The 17,556-nt window shown below is 39.7% G+C and overlaps 1 protein-coding gene across 5 annotated transcripts in view; it reads left to right on the forward strand.

Moving 5' to 3' along the window:
• The first annotated feature begins 4,750 nt into the window (after positions 1–4,750).
• Positions 4,751–17,556, forward strand: part of PAM (peptidylglycine alpha-amidating monooxygenase) — a 145,221-nt gene continuing 132,415 nt past the window's right edge. For 3 of the 5 annotated variants that reach the window (XM_087715753.1, XM_087715756.1, XM_087715758.1), the window contains exon 1: positions 4,752–4,897. The gene's annotated coding sequence lies outside the window, so the exon portion shown is untranslated. Of the gene's footprint in view, positions 4,898–17,556 lie in introns of all 5 variants that reach the window. The other 2 variants (XM_087715754.1, XM_087715755.1) reach the window with 1 other exon arrangement.

Raw genomic sequence — 17,556 nt, forward strand, 5'->3', positions numbered from 1 at the left:
GTAACCCACACTGGTTAGCCATTGACTTCTACTGCTATAGAATAACAGATTGGAAGGGACCTTGGAGGTCTTCTAGTCCAACCCTCTGCTCAAGCAGGAAACCTTATACCATTTCGGAGAAATAGTTGTTAAGTATGTTCTTAAAACTTCCAGTGTTGGAGCACCTACAGCTTTTGGAAGCAAGCCATTCCACTGATTAATTGTTCTAACTGCCAGGGAATTTATCCTTAGTTCTAGGTTGCTTTTCTCCTTGATTAGTTTCCACTCATTGCTTCTTCTTCGGCCTTCAGGTGCTTTGGAGAATAGGTTGACCCTCTTTTCTTCCATGAGCTTTATTTCTTACCACCCTGGAATCCATCAAACAAGTCATGATATGAAATTGAAATTCAGATTGGTTCATCTATTTTTAAAAATCCACATCACATCTAAGTTTGTTGGCTTTACATACAGCTTGATAAAGTATTTGGAACAACTTAAACTAAGCCAGTTTGGGGTAGCACATTGAACCTTTTAAAGACCGGGTGCCCAAACTGCAACCCAAAACCCACTTACTTATTGTAAAGTGCCAACACGGCAATTTAACCTGAATAATGAAGTTTTACTACCTAAAATAATGATAAACAAAGCAGAGTTCATCTAATTGTTCTAAGAAAAATGTGGTAAATGCACTTTTATGCCTTCCTTTTTTCTCCTTTTGAAAAATTATGTTTAGCAACAATAAAAAAGAAAAAACTTTTGTATTATCATTTCTCTTTCCCTCCTTCTCTTTCCCTCCCTCTTTCCCTTCCTCTCTCTCTTTCCCTCCCTTTCCCTTCCTCCTTTCCCTCCCTCTCTTTTTCTCTCTCTCTTTCCCTTCCTCTCATTGTTTCTCTCTCTTTCCATCCCCCCTCTCTCTTTCCCCTTCTCTCCCTCCTTCTCTCTTTCTTTCTCCCTCTGTTTCTCTCTGCCTCTCTTTGTGAGGCAAGGGGTGAGGCCAGCCAGTGGTGGGATCACCCAACAGGGAGCCACATTGGAGAGACAAAAAAGCTTATGGCTTGCCGACACCTGCCTTAGGGCATACTGTGCTAAGGTGATGGTGTGTGTCTGCCCACAGAAAGGCCTTTGTGTGCCATTTCTGGCACGTGTGCCATAGGTTCACAACCAGGAGTAGGGGTTAAGGCAGAAGGCTAGGAGACCATGAATCTAAATTAAAATGATACAGAGATTGGTTAGGTTAGGTGTTTTTGGTGCCTTTGAGTCAGCAAATGACTCCTGGTCATTGCCAAGTCATTGCCTTGCCTAGACAAGTCTTCGCAGTTTTCTTAGCAAGATTTCAAAAAAGTTTTTATTATTGTCTTCTTTCTAGGCCTGAGAGATTGACTAGCCCACGGATATGCAGCTGACTTTGTAAATAAGACAGAACTAGAATCAGTGCCTCCTGCCTTCCAGCCAGATGCCTTAACCACTACACTAAACTGGCTTAGTTTAGGTTCTTTCAAATACATTATCCAGCTGTATGTTACAAAAACAGAGACTAATGAAGAAGCAATAAAATCCAAAAGATGATAGGTAGATAGGAGTAATCACAAGTAGGTTTTATCTAGCATTCACGAAACAGGAGAAAAAACCCAGTTAGTTTGATAGCAACCAGTTCTTCGCTTAATTCTGGGAAAATATACTGATTAAATAATGGCTCAGAAAGGTAGAGAATAGTCTAGATTATTATTTATAATAACAAATATTAGCCTCTTTAGTGATTTAGTAATTTATTTATTTAAATAATTTACATAATGGCCTTCACAAAAGTTATTTGAAAGCCAAATTGTGGCTTGTTAGTTTCTGGCTTAGTATGCTATGCCGACCCAACCAAGTGTGATTATATTCAATAAATCATAAATTAACTGAGGCTGTGTGCAACCAGCAAATCAGCCAGTGAATGAAGGAACCAAGTAATTCATGCATGTGCTTAAACTAAATTTTATTGTTAGGAACAATATTAGACCAATGTTATAATTCCTATCTTTAGTTTAACAGCTTCATTTAGGAAAGGAAAAGATATTTTGAAGTTATTGCAATATAAACTACTGGGTTTGTGCATTGCTTTGGACATGCACATAGCACCTATCAGAAATGCTTAAAACATCTGTGTATTGGAGGGGGAGCTAGTGGAAATCCAAATTACGTTTTCTCCTTCAAACGTGAAAATCTATACTGTCCTAAACAAAATAGGGGGGGGGAGTATTATTCTAACACAAGTTATTTAAGTATCTACCAATAAACACCAACCAGCCTTCTTACTGCCAATTTCATAAGCAAACCAGAAAGTCAGTTGCCTTTTTGTTTTTCACAACTTCCTGTTATTTTATTCTGATAATTTCACTTTTTTCTTATTTCTTTGTCATGGGGTTCTACTGGCAGAATTTGGGATTCCTCTGATTTTATTTATTTAAACAGGTTTTTTTAGACTGCCCACTTGAGCAAGGATTCAAGGTAATTAATAGTCATAGTTTGTATGATTAGCACAAAATCATACCTCATCTAATTAATCCAGCCAACCTTTATTCCGTCAGTGTTGCAATGAGTTGTGGAACAATAACATTTTTAAAGCATTATTAATCTTGGGTCAGGGAAGAGTGTGGGAGCCCTTGAGAAGCCAATGTTAGTTCTCATCTCTTCTCGGGTAGGACTCTCAGCATAATTTACTTAGTGATTATTTGTGACAGGCTGAGTTTGAGTGAGAAATAAGACCCTAAAAATCCTAAGCACCAAGCCATGAACAGCTCTAAAAGTGATGATAAAGTCTTTGAACTGGACTAGAAGCAAATCTAAAGCTAATCTAGTGCCCACAGAATATAAGAGTGTTGAATAGACTAGCTCCAGTTAGCAGATGGATGATGTGAAACTTCTAAATAATTTTTAAAGGCATCCCTTTGAGTAGTGTATTAGTATAGTCTATATGCAAATGCCAAGACATGAGTCACTGTTGCCAGAGCACTTGAGCGCCCAAATCCCTGAAATTAGCATACAGCTGGAGCTAAGTAAAGATCTCCCTTTCTAAGGCTCTAAGTAGTTTATAAAATCAGCATATTGTACCAACAATTCTCATTTTACCTCAGAAGGATGAAAGGCTGAGTCAACCTTGGACTTTGCTTATTTTGACCCCCATGGGACCAAGTAGCATCAGGAGTAGACTTCTACAGTTTGGCCTGGTGTGACCCAACTGAGTACCAAACATGAGGAATGACTTCATGCAGATGTTAAAAAACAACACTGAGGCAAGGGCTGAGTATATGGAACCCAACAATCGTGCAAGGAAGCACTGTATTACCATGTGAGCATAGGACATTCGTACCACTTCACATTCAGAGCAACTGCTTGAGCTAAAAATATTTCAAATTCAAAAATACATTGCGTGGCTCTATAAAATGCCCTGCATAGTCAAAATTGCTAATTTTCATACCACTTCATTTTCTGTGCACAATTTTAGTTACTCCATTCTGACGGCAAATCATTATGGAGGCATTGTTTGAAATGAATGCCGCACATTCCTGAATTAGACGTTTTCAATGGTTTCTTTTGCAGCAGCTGCATAGCACACAGCTACGGATGCACTTGGAAAGGGAATCTTAACAGAACCTTCAAAGATAAGAACTATTAGGAGGAATGCATCTTGGCCAGAACTACTGTGCTATTGTATGTATAAATTCCTCAAGCAGTTGTCCTTGCCAGTGAAGTATATAAAGTGGCTCACTTGAGTGTTGGCCGCATTGTCTATTTCTTGGCTATGGGAATGCCTGGAAACACTCTGCCTACCAGTTTACTGAAACTGTCATTCACAGAAAAAGGCAAATTACACTGCAGTAAAAATACCCTGGTACTTACCCAGCAAGCTGGAAGCTAGGCTTTAAAGCCTCTCATCAACCTGCTTTCCCTGCTGTTGCTCAGAGGTACTATCTGAATATTGTTGTTTTTTTTAAAAAAAGGGGGGGGGAGAGATTTGTCAGAATAGGCTGGAGAGGGGAGAGGGGATGATATCCCCTTACTCTCCTGGAGAATGTCTCAATTGGGCAAATAGATGCTCAAAGAATGTGGTTTTCACTATAACTTCAAGTTGGGAAGAAAGAATGAAAATAATTCACCACAGGGTCTGACCTAGTTTAGTTTTATTCATTCCATTTTTATTCTTTAGGTAAAACTCGCTTTGTGCCTGTACCGGCAAGAGCTACTGCCACCTGACCACGTTGACTCATACAGAAACATCGACTCACCCATACAGCAATCGCTCTAAGGAGCCAGTAGCACCTACGTGCGTGCCAAGAGGCCGCGTGTGTACACGAAACTATAAATCAAGTATAGTTTCAGAGGAGGTCTTGCAAAAGTCTCTCTTGCTACCCCTGACATGCCACCCGCTCATCCCGTCCGGCCGTGCACATCTGTCAACTGCTCGCTTCAGAAAAGCTCTTTGGTGGCCCCCGTTTCGTTTCCTTCCTCCCGCTCTCGTCGAGAACTGGGGGGGGGGGGGGAGTCGCTTCCTTTGCCCCGTAAGGCGGGGAGATTTCCCTTCGCCGCCGACGCCGCGGCCGGCCTCTCAGACCTCGCCTTGGCCTCCAAATGGCACTCGAAGCCTCTTCGCAAAGGCGGCGGAGGCTGAGCAAAAACAAACATTCCCCTCCAAGCAGGCAGGGAAAGCAGGGCCGGCGCCGGTGTACATATTTGGGTTTGGGAGAGGCGGAGCGGCGAGCTGGCAGGGGGAGGGCTCGGGGCGGGTCTCGGCAGCTCGGGGGTGGGCCCTGGCTCTTGGCTCGTCGTCAGAAAGGCAGCAATCGCGGCCGTCTACTCCAATCCGGAGGTGAAAATCCCCGGAGGTGGTCGTCGAACAGTTGGAGAAGACGGCGAAGAGACAGCAGCGGGCCGGGCGGTGAGTAGCTGGAAAGGGCGGCAGAAGAGCGTCCCCCGCGAGCTCAGTGGAGGACAAGTTGCGCCCAGGGCTCCGGCTCCTCGCCGGGGCCAGGCAGGCGGCGGCGGCTCTTCTCGTTTCCTCCGCGGGCCATCTCGCCGCTCCTTTCCGGACTCCTGGTCGGCTCCTGTGTTTTTCGCCCTTGTCCTGATGGTGGGGCTTGGTTGCTCTCTACTCCCCCCCCTTGCTCGATCCAGCCCTCAGGGCAGCTTCTTGCTGGTCTTCCCTTTCCTCCCCTGTTCCCTCCCGGTGCCTTTTCTTTCTTTCTTTTTCTATGGACCGCGCCGCGTCCGGGCTTCCCGCCGGGCACCTGCCTCTTCTTGCCTCCCCCGCTTTGTCTTCTTGGGAACGTGCGCCTTTTCTCGTCGGCTCCTTCCCCGGCCGAGAGAGGTTCCGGCGCTGCAGCTTTTCGGGTTTTTGATGTTGAACAACTTTTTCCCCCCTCCCTTTTGCATCTTTGGACAGTGCCCGGTCGGAGCTGGATTGCAAGAGCAAAAACTTGGGGACTGCCCTCTTTGGGGCGACGGGTACGAGGAACGGTCCTCTTAGCGCGGCATCCTCGGGCTGGAAGCGGCTGAATTAATTTGACTGCCCGTCCCATACTCCCCCCTGTCTTTTAAACCGGCGATTAGGAGGCTTTTAGAGGTTGCTTGTTCCCAGATAGCCTGGACGAGGCGGGGATCGGCGACCGCGATGGGCCTTGGGGGCTGCGGCTACTGAGTGAGTGAAAAGATTCCTCCGGTAGATAATCTCGCTTTTGAGAGGGATTTATCCCTTGCCGACTTTCCCTTTCTGCTTTTCTTTTGACCTCTTTCTATTTACGATTCGCCTAAGGATGGAAAGACAGCGGGTTTTTGTCACAGCATCCCTCCCCCCTTGTCCCCGTTTCCCTCCCCCTTAGATTTAGTGAGCAAGCCCGGAGTGGCGACTTGCGTGTTTCTTCTTCAAGTTTCCTATCCCGTCTTCTCTTTGACGCTGGGGTTGTGCTGAAACGCTCCTTGGCGCTTTTGGAATGCACGTCATTCGATGTTGTGTACTTGCTGGGTTTTGCGAAGGCGCCTGTAAATGAGACTGGGATTCAAGAGGACCTCTGATGTAAAGAGGTTCTGTTAACAACCATTGTCTAATTAGAGGAAAGCGATGCTTGTGGCTTTTAAGTAATGTGTGCGTTGTTCTGACGTTATTAACGGATCTTGTAGTAACAATATAAGAGTGGATCGCAGAGTGCCAAAAGAGCCAACTCTGGACATGGAGTGAGCTTGTCTGAAAGTTTTTTTTTCCCCTGTAAGAAAAACAACAACATAGAAGAAAGATCAGAAGGAATACAGAAAACAGAACTTTGAAAATGGGGGGAAAGTTCATGATTTCTGTTGTCTGTGATGCACTTACTCTCCCAACTGCTTACTCACTTCGTTTCTGCTTTCTCACTTTTAAAATTCTATTTTGTGCCAAGCACAGGTGAGCCAATAGCAACGCTGAGCTATGTTTATTAGGGATATGGCTTGCTTTCTAACTTTATGATAATATATCTTTAAACGTATCACTTTCTGTGTCTTATGGTGTGTTTGGTTTCAGACTAAGGAGGGAAGTACACTATTGTAGTAGTGCTTTCTGATACTTTGTCAGGCATGGCATTATTAGAATAATACTTTTTATTGTTGCAGTGCTTGACTTCAAGGTGAACGTACAGCATCTCTTTTAAGTATTTACAAAATTTTTACACATAATTAGAGATTGGATGTGGTGGTTTTTTATATATCGTATCAAGAACCATGTAATGAAAAAAAATGCAAATGAGGGGTTCCCTAAAATTCTAGAAATATAATACTTTGAATTACATTTTTAGATTACAAGGCAAACCTGATTAGCTTTTCCAGAATTCTGCATTATAAGTATTACTGACTTCTAGAATAATTGATTTTCATGTCTTTGAATGGGATAAGGGGAGCTAAAATCTTATAATCCTCAAAATGTATTGCTGCTTTCTGTATAAGTTTTGCTTTTTACAATATTTTAACAGGTAATAAAACAGTGAACATGACTGCAGGGTTGGCATAATTTACTTAAGACAGAGCATTGTTGTTGGTTATATGTCAGTATTGGGTGAGCCATGGCTGTACAAATTTGATAAATAAATAAATATGGGATACAGACGTTGCTTCATAAACCTCATTGCACTGTTGAGACTATAACTTCTCAGTAGAAGTAATGGTTTCAAGAACATTGAATTTGTGGTTGCTATTTGATTTCCAGATAAGTACTACTCATAAATATTGAACTATGTATTTAGTGTTCAACTTGACCTTTTGGAGCACTGTAATGATTATATGTAATTTGCTCATAAAAGGTGGTCTTACATGATCCATTTTTATTTATTCATCCATTCATTGAATCTCTTTGAATCAAAATCACACTTTAAAAGCCTCTGTAAAGTGAAGCTAGACATTCAATTCAAAAAAATGCTGTAGGATCAATGGCGCTGACATATGCATATACTATTCTGTTTATCTTATAACCATTTTCACATTATTATACAATGAACATACAGATAACATTTTAGAAGTAGTGATGCCAGTAATTCTGTCACAGAATTGGAGTAGCTTAGAAAACCCAAATATGGGTGCTGTTCTACATTGGGCAAACTTTTGTATAAAGCAGATCTCCAAATAGTTTTTTTATTTTAATCATAGTTAGCTTCTAGGAAGTAGATGGCATGGCATATTAATGCAACTATGCAGCTACTGTCGGAATAGTTTGTCACCATTTGTTTATGGTGCCAGCTAATTTAAAGGAGAAGAAGAAGAAGAGGCAGAAGAAGAAAGCTAATACTGTTTCAGAGGTTGTATAACCACTTACTACTAACCTATTAGGAGTTTTAACTCTTCTAGAAGTTATTAGCTCTTGTTGGGGTCAGTTGGGTATTTAGAAGGAAGTATATTGTTTCATGAACAATACATATGCAGCACGTCTGTGTGTTTTGTTTGCTTGTTTTGCTTTATGTTAGGGCTTTGAAGAAAGCAACTTTGACGTAGTAGCTAAGTTGCCATGTTAGAAACCAGGAAACTATGACTTCTAGTCCTGCTTTATGCATAAAATCATGATGTCTTTGGACCATTCACTTTTTCCCAGTCCTAAGAAGAAGGCAATAGTGAACCGCTTCTGAAAATTTTGCCAAGAAAAGGACAGGAATAAGGGCAGTGACTGAAAGGCACACAATAAATATTGCTGAATATTTTTTTTTCCTGAAATAAGAAAAGTGATTCATTGCTTGCTTGTACTCCATGATGAACATGCTGGTATAAAATTTAGCTTCTTAACCATGCAATCAAAAATTTAAAAAAAATACAAAGTTGTTTATTATTATTTATTCATGCCTCTTTTATTCAAGTCGTCACCTGTGTCAAATAGAATTTTCCTTAAAAAGTCAAACCTGTTTTATGACCAAGGGCTTCTTTCTGGATACTTTATTATAGAACATGTTATCTGACTTTTATACATCTTTCATTGACATTGACCAACTTTATTAGCATTTTTCCTAATCATATCAAGATGAATTTAACCTTCTGACTAACTAAGCCACCTTGCATATAAGCAGATGTTCTTTCGTTGTATGGGTAATTTTGTAAGTAGGCCCATGTTATGTGTTAATAGGTCTATAAGGCACACTTAGCAGTATAATTCTAGTGCTGAATGCCACAAAGTTATGAATTCTATATTCTGTAATGCACATTTTAAAGTTGCTCATGTTAAAGAATTTGAATTAAAGAGGTTTTAACAATTACTTTTTCCCAAAGTGGATTTTCTACATCTATAAGATATACAGAAAAGGGCAATCAAAAGGATCAAATATCTGGATCAATTCCTTGAAGAAAATATTTAAGTCTTTATAGCATAGAAACATGATAAATGAGGGCATGATAGAACTGTATAAAATGGAAATGGTGAAGAGGTTCCTCTCCTTCACTTTCTCCCAATCCTCATAATACTACATACTCTGATGCACTTGAAAAACAAAAAAGTTTTTCAAGTGTATCAAAGGTGGTATTCAGCAGGTTCTGACCAGTTCTGGAGAACCGGTATTGGAAATTTTGAGTAGTTGAATTGAATTGAATTTATTGCATTTATATGCTGCCCTTTTCCCCGAAGGGGACTCAGTTCAGAGAACTGGTAAATACCACCTCTGACTGGCCCCATCCCCATCTATTCTCTGCCTCTGAGTTCCAGCTGATCGGGAGGAAATGGGGATTTTGCAGTAACCTTCCCCTGAAGTGGGGAGGGAATGGATATTTTATGGTATTCTTCCCCTGTCATGCCCACCAAGCCACACCCACCAAGCCATGCCACACTCACCAAGCCATACCCACAGAACCAGTAGTAAAAAAAATTGAATCCCACCTTTGAAGTGTATGCTGGGAGCTTCCAGGAATTAAAAATAATTACTATTTCACATGACACACGGTTGAACAATAGGAATTTGATACCTTCAGATATAATCATGAGCACCAATGTGTTACAACTGAAATTGAAATTAGACATTCATGAAAAATTATTATTATTGACTGATGATCACTAACCATAGAAATGTTTTTCAAATTTGACAATGTTAAGATGTGTGGATGTCAACTTCCAGAATTCTCCTAGAAGCTTGCTGGCTAGGGAGTTAAAATCCATGTATTTTAAGTTGCTAAGTCTACAAAACACCAATCATAGGCAAGATGCTTTCCAGTTCTGCTTGCTGGGAAGCATTGGTAAGAAAGCATTGTTAACCTCATGTCCTTCACCTGGTTGATACCTGGACAATGGTGAAGTAAATAATCCTTAAATGTGATGCAGCTTCTACATTTGTAGTGTTGGCAACACTGTAATTTTTTTTAAAGAATTGTTAATTTCTTTCTCATCTTTTTTTATTTTAAAATATAATAGCAAACTGGTGATTGGGGGATGGATTTATAGCCAGCTGCGTATGTAGGCTTTTGACCTCACATTGTTGCTATCTTCCCTTGCCCTAGGATAGCATTCTTGCTTCTGATGTGTAAGAATGTACTACTTCAGTCAGCTGTCAACCTTGCAGCTTCTGATTAGTTCTGTCAATCTGATGTCAGTTTTAGGCCCAGGAAAGTACTTACAAGAAGAAATGCTGTGACTTAAATATTACATGCTTCAGACAGGTGAAAAGGCAGTTATCTTCTAAACCCTGAAGCTCTTGTCAAGTTTCATTTTATATGGCTAAGAGAGTTTCACATAATGGAACCAGTGCCTTAAAATATGCATGGGGTGTATGTACAACGTGATGTTGGCTTATATAACAAAGAAATTATCCTGTATCTCACATGGTTTAATCAATTAAAATGGTCCTTTCTGACCTTGTTATGTTTATTAGTGCCTACCTCTAATAATTTCCGTAACAGGCTAGAATTAAGTAGTGAGAATTATTTTAAGAACAACAAGCTTATAAATACACTGTATAAAGAATTAGTTCTGGCCACCTTAGATTATTGAGGCATTAAAATAAAGTTTAGTATATTGCAAATCTGAAGTCTTTGAAGTTACATATTACTTTATTTACCGTATTTTCACCCATATAACCCGCCCACGCAAATAACCCGCACACGCATATAACCCGCGGGTTTTCCGGATCGTGTAAAATATTTCCCGTATACCCCGCCCACGCATATAACCCGCCCACGCATATAACCCGCGACGAGTAAAAGAGAAGGGAAACAGCTGAGATGGGGGGAAAGAAACGGAGAAAGAAGCCTGCGCACGCTGGGGAAGAGGAAAGGAACGGAGGAGAAGGAAACAGCTGAGATCGGGGTGGGGGAAGAAACGGAGAAAGAAGCCTGCGCACGCTGGGGAAGAGGAAAGGAACGAAGGAGAAGGAAACAGCTGAGATCGGGGTGGGGGAAGAAACGGAGAAAGAAGCCTGCGCACGCTGGGGAAGAGGAAAGGAACGAAGGAGAAGGAAACAGCTGAGATCGGGGTGGGGGAAGAAACGGAGAAAGAAGCAAGCCTCCGATCGTGTAAGCCTCCGATCGTGTAAAATATTTTCCGTATACCCCGCCCACGCATATAACCCGCAGGGGGGCGCTGTGCATGTAGAAACCGCATATAACCCGCGGGTTATATGGGTGAAAATACGGTAGTTGCTTGTACATTTATGCATAGACATATTATATATGGAGGTCATCAGTTTTTTCTCTTCTTTTTAGGTCTGAAAATTAGTATTAATTTTTATTTTTTAGCCTTAGACTTTTCTATCATCCTTTTATCTTGATTTCTAGCCTAACAGTCATAACAAACTTTTGATGTGATGTGATCTTTACAACAATAGCTCAGTGAGCTTGGATTGACTGAGAGAGAATGATTTGATTCCATGTAACATCCTAAATTGTGATGCTTTCTTACATTTAAGAAAATTTTTTTATTTCTTTGACTTGTATGAGTGATTAGTTTATAGCAACAATGGGTGGCACAAAAATTAAAAGCAAGCATAAAATCAAAACAAATTGGCAACCAAGGTTGTTAAAACGATTTACAATGTCTCCTAGACATGGGCCATTCAAAATTCTAACCCAATGTCAAATTTTGGCTTACCATATTGTGCAAATCCGACCATGTTGTGGGACGTGGTAATGCATGAGAATGTAACAATCTTGGCCATATAAGAGTAGGCCAGTGTTCCATAATACCTTCTTGTTTCAATGTGCTCCGCATTTAAGTTTTCACAAATACATGCATGCCTATCTGTACTTGCTTTTGAAAAATGTGCCAAAAATTTCTAACCATGTGGGTCCACAGAAGAATATGAAAGTGACAAAACATGCATGGACAGATGGCCCCCTTTTTATATTGTAATGTTAGGTGTAATAAGTAAAGAGCAGATCTTGTGTTATGATGCTATGATAACACATTTTCTCTTAACAAAATCCCCTGTTGGTGGGAATGCTCATGTTTCTAACATTGCTTTACTGAAGATTTCAGTACAACAGTTGTTTACATTCTCTTTGTTTTGTTTTAGGTAGTTTAAAAAAGAATATCTGCTTTTTCTCTCTGCTGAGCTCTTCGAACAATGTTTCTCAACCTTGACAACTTTAAGATGTGTAGATTTCAACTCCCAGAATTCCCCAGCCAGCATATATTTTGGATGTATGGCAAACTTGAACAGTATAGACCTGTAATTTGAGCTATTTCTCTGCAATAATACCAACATGATATTTTGTGATAGTCTGTTAAATGAACTATTAAGGGACTGGGATGAATTCATGCTTCTGTTACTTCTGAATGAATAGTTGTATGAATAATTATCTGAGCCATTCAGTGGTAGCCTTTTATTTCTGTATGATTAGGGAAATGTGAATTGTCTTTTGTCTTACATTCAGAATTACATCTAATTTTGCTAAAGTTAAGCAGGTATTCTTTGTTTACCCTGGTACTATTTTTTTCTAGTCAGGTATAATAAAAGTAAGCTGATGGTTCTTGACAAAAAAAATCTTATGTAGTCTAAGATCAATATTTAGCTATATACTACTGAAATTTTCTTCTCTGCTACTTTGTAACCTTCAATTGAGTGAAATGCTGCAAAAGGTTTTTCAACAGAGATACCTCCAGTGGGCTAATGTTCAGTCCTATTACTCCCAAGGAAATTAAATGTTGGAAAAAAGTTTTTGCTGTCTTAGTGCTACTGCAGTCACGTGACCCCCACTTTCAGATTCCCTGACACTTTTGCACAAATTGATGGGGAACCCAGAAGGAGCCAATATGATTTCTGATGCTCCTATACTCCTTGCCGTATTCCCAACAACAAAGTTTTGCTCATGGGAAGCTTGCAGGGAGAAAATCAGTGGAAAAATGGTCCAATTCCTGTGTTTGCTTGTCAGTCACTTGTATTCTCCCCCAGTTCCTCTCCCACCCATCGGCAACCATTTATCTGCCTACTGGGAAGGGGAGGGAGGGATGAGAAAAAAGGAGGAAGCAAGTTACATGTTACTGGCAAAGGGAGGGAGGAAAGGAGGGAAAGAGGAAGGAAGAATGACAAAGCGGTAGAGAGGGGAGGAAGGCTGAAAGGAGCAGGCAGGAACAAAGAGAGGGAGGGAGAAAGGAAAGGAGGAAGACAGAAAGGAAGCAAGGGAGGGAGAAACAATATAAAAAGGAGGAAGGAAGGAAATTTCTGACACTCACTGCCAACTTCCCATAAGAAAATATAAGGAAACGGACAGGAAGTTAGAAAATATTCCCACTGATTTTTGCCCATCCATGGTCATTTTGTTTCTCTATTTAGATAAGGAAATATTTCTACAATGATGACTCAGTGGGTACAGAATTTTGCTGTAAACTGTAGTGTTTCTCTTTTGAGCATTATTTATCTTTTCCTGAGTTATTTTAACTCAATCAAAACCATTCTGTTTGCATTATAAAATCAATGTTTGTGTAATGCTTCCTGATGGAGGTGGTGGAGATGATGATGATGATGATGATGATGATGATGATACAACCATTTAGTTGTATATGACTCACGGTGATTATATGGGCCAGGTTTTTCCACATCTCTTGATCTTTCACTACTTCTTTGAGTTTTTCTATGCTCTCTGGCTGGTGTCAGCTTTTATGGTGTCCAGCCACAGTGTTGTTTGATGGCCTGGTTTCCTTTTACTGCTCACTCTTCCAAACGTAATTGCTTTCTCAACTGAATTCCCCCATATGACGTGGCCAAAATAAGTGAGACAGAGTTTTGTGACCCTCCCCGCTTTCTAGGGACATGTTTTGGTCATGCTGTTCAAGGAATATGCAGGAACCTTCTCTAGCACCACAGTTCAAACAAGTTGATTTTCTTCCTGTCTTGCCTTTTAATGTCCAACTTTCACAACTGTGGGGAACAAAATAGAGTAGGCTAACTTACATTTAATTGCCAGACTGATATCCTTGCTTTTCCATATTTGGCTCGCATTCATCATTGCTATGCAACCTTATTGTGGCTGAATAAGAGCTCAGTGTGAGAATGCATTCTGTATATACAGATATCTTATACAGATAGTCCTCATTTAGTTACCATTTGCAGTTACAAATATAATGAAAGCAACATTACAACCAATCATTTAAGAGCCTGCAAAGCAAAGGATTGCTGAAGTAAGATCCTAAGCACAATCACAGTTCCGCTTGATAACCATTTCACTTAGCAACTAAATTGCCAGTCCCAATTGTGGCAACTAAATAAGGACCGCCTTTTGCACATGGGATGGGAGCAGAGGGAAGTGATGGAATTGCTTGAGCTAGTTGCTTAAATATCACATCACACTTCAGTTATGAACCATGATCTTCCGAGAAATAGTAAAACCAAAGATCATTTAATATTGTTTTTAGTTCTGTTAAACCTAGGGAGAATAACATTTTAAAGTGTATCTGGTGGAATAATTAGTTTTCCCTGGTAAAGGCCATTTGAAGAAGAAAAAAATAATTGGAAACCATGTCATTTAAGCACTATACCCATTAAATTTGTTTTGAGGTTAATTTGGGGTTTTCCTGTCTCTGAACCCATTTTATCCATTTGTCTATTCCATTCTTATTCATGGTTGCTTGGGCTGCTTACAGTTGAGTAAGCATGTAAAGGATCCCAATTTCTTCATCTGTAGCTTAGAGAAATAATAGCAAAGCATATCTGTGTTCTTCATTTATGAGGACTTAATGTAACAAATGGTGAACTGATTGTATTTATTAAGATCAGCTTGGACTCAATTCTGACCTGGAAAAGGAAGGAACATAACAGATTTCATGGAACATTCCATTACTTGTCTTAATATGAGCAAGGTTCAACTTCTTTACATCCCTTTCTTTCATTGTTTCTTTCAAAACAAAATAGCTTATTCACACAACACTATCTTGATACTTTTCTATCAGTAGGCCTGGGGACTCTATGGTGATACAAAGCCAACCAAGTGCTGAGGTGATGGTGTGGTTGCTGACATGAGAGAGATATGGCTTCTTACATGGTGAAATTACATAATTTTGTAATGACCCAGGGTGTGAGTTGGGCAACCATTTGTTGAACAAATAAACTCTGTTCATTAAACTGTTCAGCTTCTTAAGAGACACATTTAAAACAAATGCAGTCCTTTCTGAAACTTCAGTCTATCTAATTATTAAATCAAATTATCCAGCTAGAAGCTGTCTTGACAATAGAAGTTTATATCATTTTGCTCATTCCTTCCCCTACAGGCAATTCTGGAATGGCAGCCCCAGCTGATGACTTTAGGCATTCCTTTTCTATTACATGTATATAATAACCGCTCATTTACTTCCCACCTGGGTTTTTTTTAAAATGTGAGTGAACAGCTCCAATCTCCACCAAGGATGTGAACTATTTAAAGGCCAGGTCTCTGAAGTATTGAGGGAATATAGAAGTCCAGCAGCAGTTTCTTTTGCTTTTTCTCAGCTGTCACCTTGACTTCAGGGTCTCCCTCATCCTTCCTTTTCCTCCCTTAAAGGCAAGCTTTCTTTTCTTAGCACTGAAAGAGTCTGAAAATCCTCACTATCTAATGATGAGGTGTGCTCCCAAGGAGATGGTATTTCTCTTCACCACATGCCAATTTAATGTTTGAAGACTTGCCTTTTTCTGTTTCCAGTTTTAATTGTCATGCTTTTTCTTTCATAGCGTCCATTTCAAGTATGCCGCCCATACATTATATAACTTGGCTCCTCATATACATTTCATTGGTTGGTGCATGGTTGGATGACATGCTTCAGATGCAGAACATAACCCAAAGGGCATGTGTTTAAAATTGCATTGACCATGTATGTGTGCCTTTGAGTCTGTTTTTTTTCTTTTTACTTCTGTCTGCACAGGTTTTCTTGATAGGCTATTCCACAAGTGGCTTGTCATTGCTTACTTCCTAAGGCTGATATAGTAATTGGTCCAAGCTCACCCAATTGGCTTTGTGCCTAAGGTTGGACTACTAGTTTGTAGCCTAGTGCTTTACTATCTACACCAAACTGATATTGACCACATGGCATATTAAATATACATAAAAGTTGCTTTCTTAATTCAGTGATATGGGCCCAAACTTGCCTTCCATTTCTGTAGAGCCCCGTTCATGTTGGGATGTCATAATCATCTCTGTGAATACACTTATTTAATTTTGCAGGTGAATGGGAAGCAAATACTTAGACATTCATGTCTCTTGTGAACTATAACCATGCAATGAACTCATGTAGTTTGATCTTAAGTACAACAGATAATTGATTTCTTTCCTAGTCAACTAGTCAGTTTATTCTCAATGTTGCTGGTAGATATCTCATAGTACCTGCTACTGGCTATGCATTTTTATTAAGTGCAGTGTCAATATGATTTACTGGTTGTAACAGTTCAGATGTTTCTAGGTTCAGGATGGTTCTTCAGGGATTTGGTACCACTGCTGTTTTTATAATATATAGAGTGCCTTCCCATTTGTAGTGAGTTCACAATCACCCAGCGTGACTAGATGATTTTTGATACATGGTTAAAAGGTATGGGTCTGGTTTAGATTTCAATTTGTTGTAATCGCTTTCAAATATTAGAATAGTGTGCACATCAGCATTATTATGATAAACAATAAGCATTGTTTCATCCAGCCTTTATTCTGATGTCCTACCTGTCCATGTCAGAGAAATAAGTATACCATTTTTCCTCAGATCAGTTTTCTTTTCCTTTGGAAGCATTGTTCCCCACTTTTTTTTTCTTACAGTTAAAAATTTATCTTTGCTTAGACATTCACTTATTACTAAAGTGAAAAGCCTTACTTTTTCAGATCTGTTACAAATTACTTCAACTACGAATATCCTTCAGTAGGGACAATCTGAAATAAAATCTTGCATTCAATTAATGGGGGCAGAGGGTGGCTTTAGGGTGGTCTTCATTGTAGTTTTAAAACTCCTTTTTCATGCACTAATGTATTGTATGCATCTAGTCATTATTAAGATTACTGTTTTCTGTTCGTCTTTGTGACCGCCAGTTGCTCCCCTGCACTACCGAAATCTTAATTGCTGGCATCATCATTGACTTTCCATATTGCTAATAAGTTCAAATGGTGGTGGCTGCTCAGACTATCCATATAAATAATATAATGAAGTATTTGAGGGTGCCACTACTTAGCTAACTCCAAAAAGAGCTTTATTCTCTGGTGTCTGCTCAGTAATGTTGTGATTGGCCTTCTAGTCCACTGCTGACTTTCTATGATTTGTGCAATAATATTCACATTTTTTTTGGTCTTTTTAATAAGCTAGTGTAAGAGTTGCGGTTTGCCATATGTTATAGCACATACTTATTGCTGCACAGAACAAAGCTGCACTTTTGACATCATGTGTTATTCAGCTATAAGAAGGTAATAAATATGGCTCTCCACAATAGCACAGAAGGTGACTTTGTTTATTAAGTGCAGTTTGAATCTTGGCATATTACAAGGAATATACCATTGCTTTCCATAACACACTAGGTTCAATTTTTGGTAAATACTCCTTCACAGTAACCACTCTTAACTGATAACCCTTATATGTTTGAATTAAAATGTGATAAATATGTTCACCATTTAATTGGAAAGGAAAAGTGACACTTCTCTTTTTTCTTGTCACTATCTTTTTTTTTTTGAGACATA

This window comes from Thamnophis sirtalis, unplaced genomic scaffold (genome assembly GCF_051295495.1).
Source record: "Thamnophis sirtalis isolate CommonGarterSnake01/CBP01778 unplaced genomic scaffold, rThaSir2_p1.2 scaffold_5, whole genome shotgun sequence".
NCBI classification, from domain to species: domain Eukaryota; kingdom Metazoa; phylum Chordata; class Lepidosauria; order Squamata; family Natricidae; genus Thamnophis; species Thamnophis sirtalis.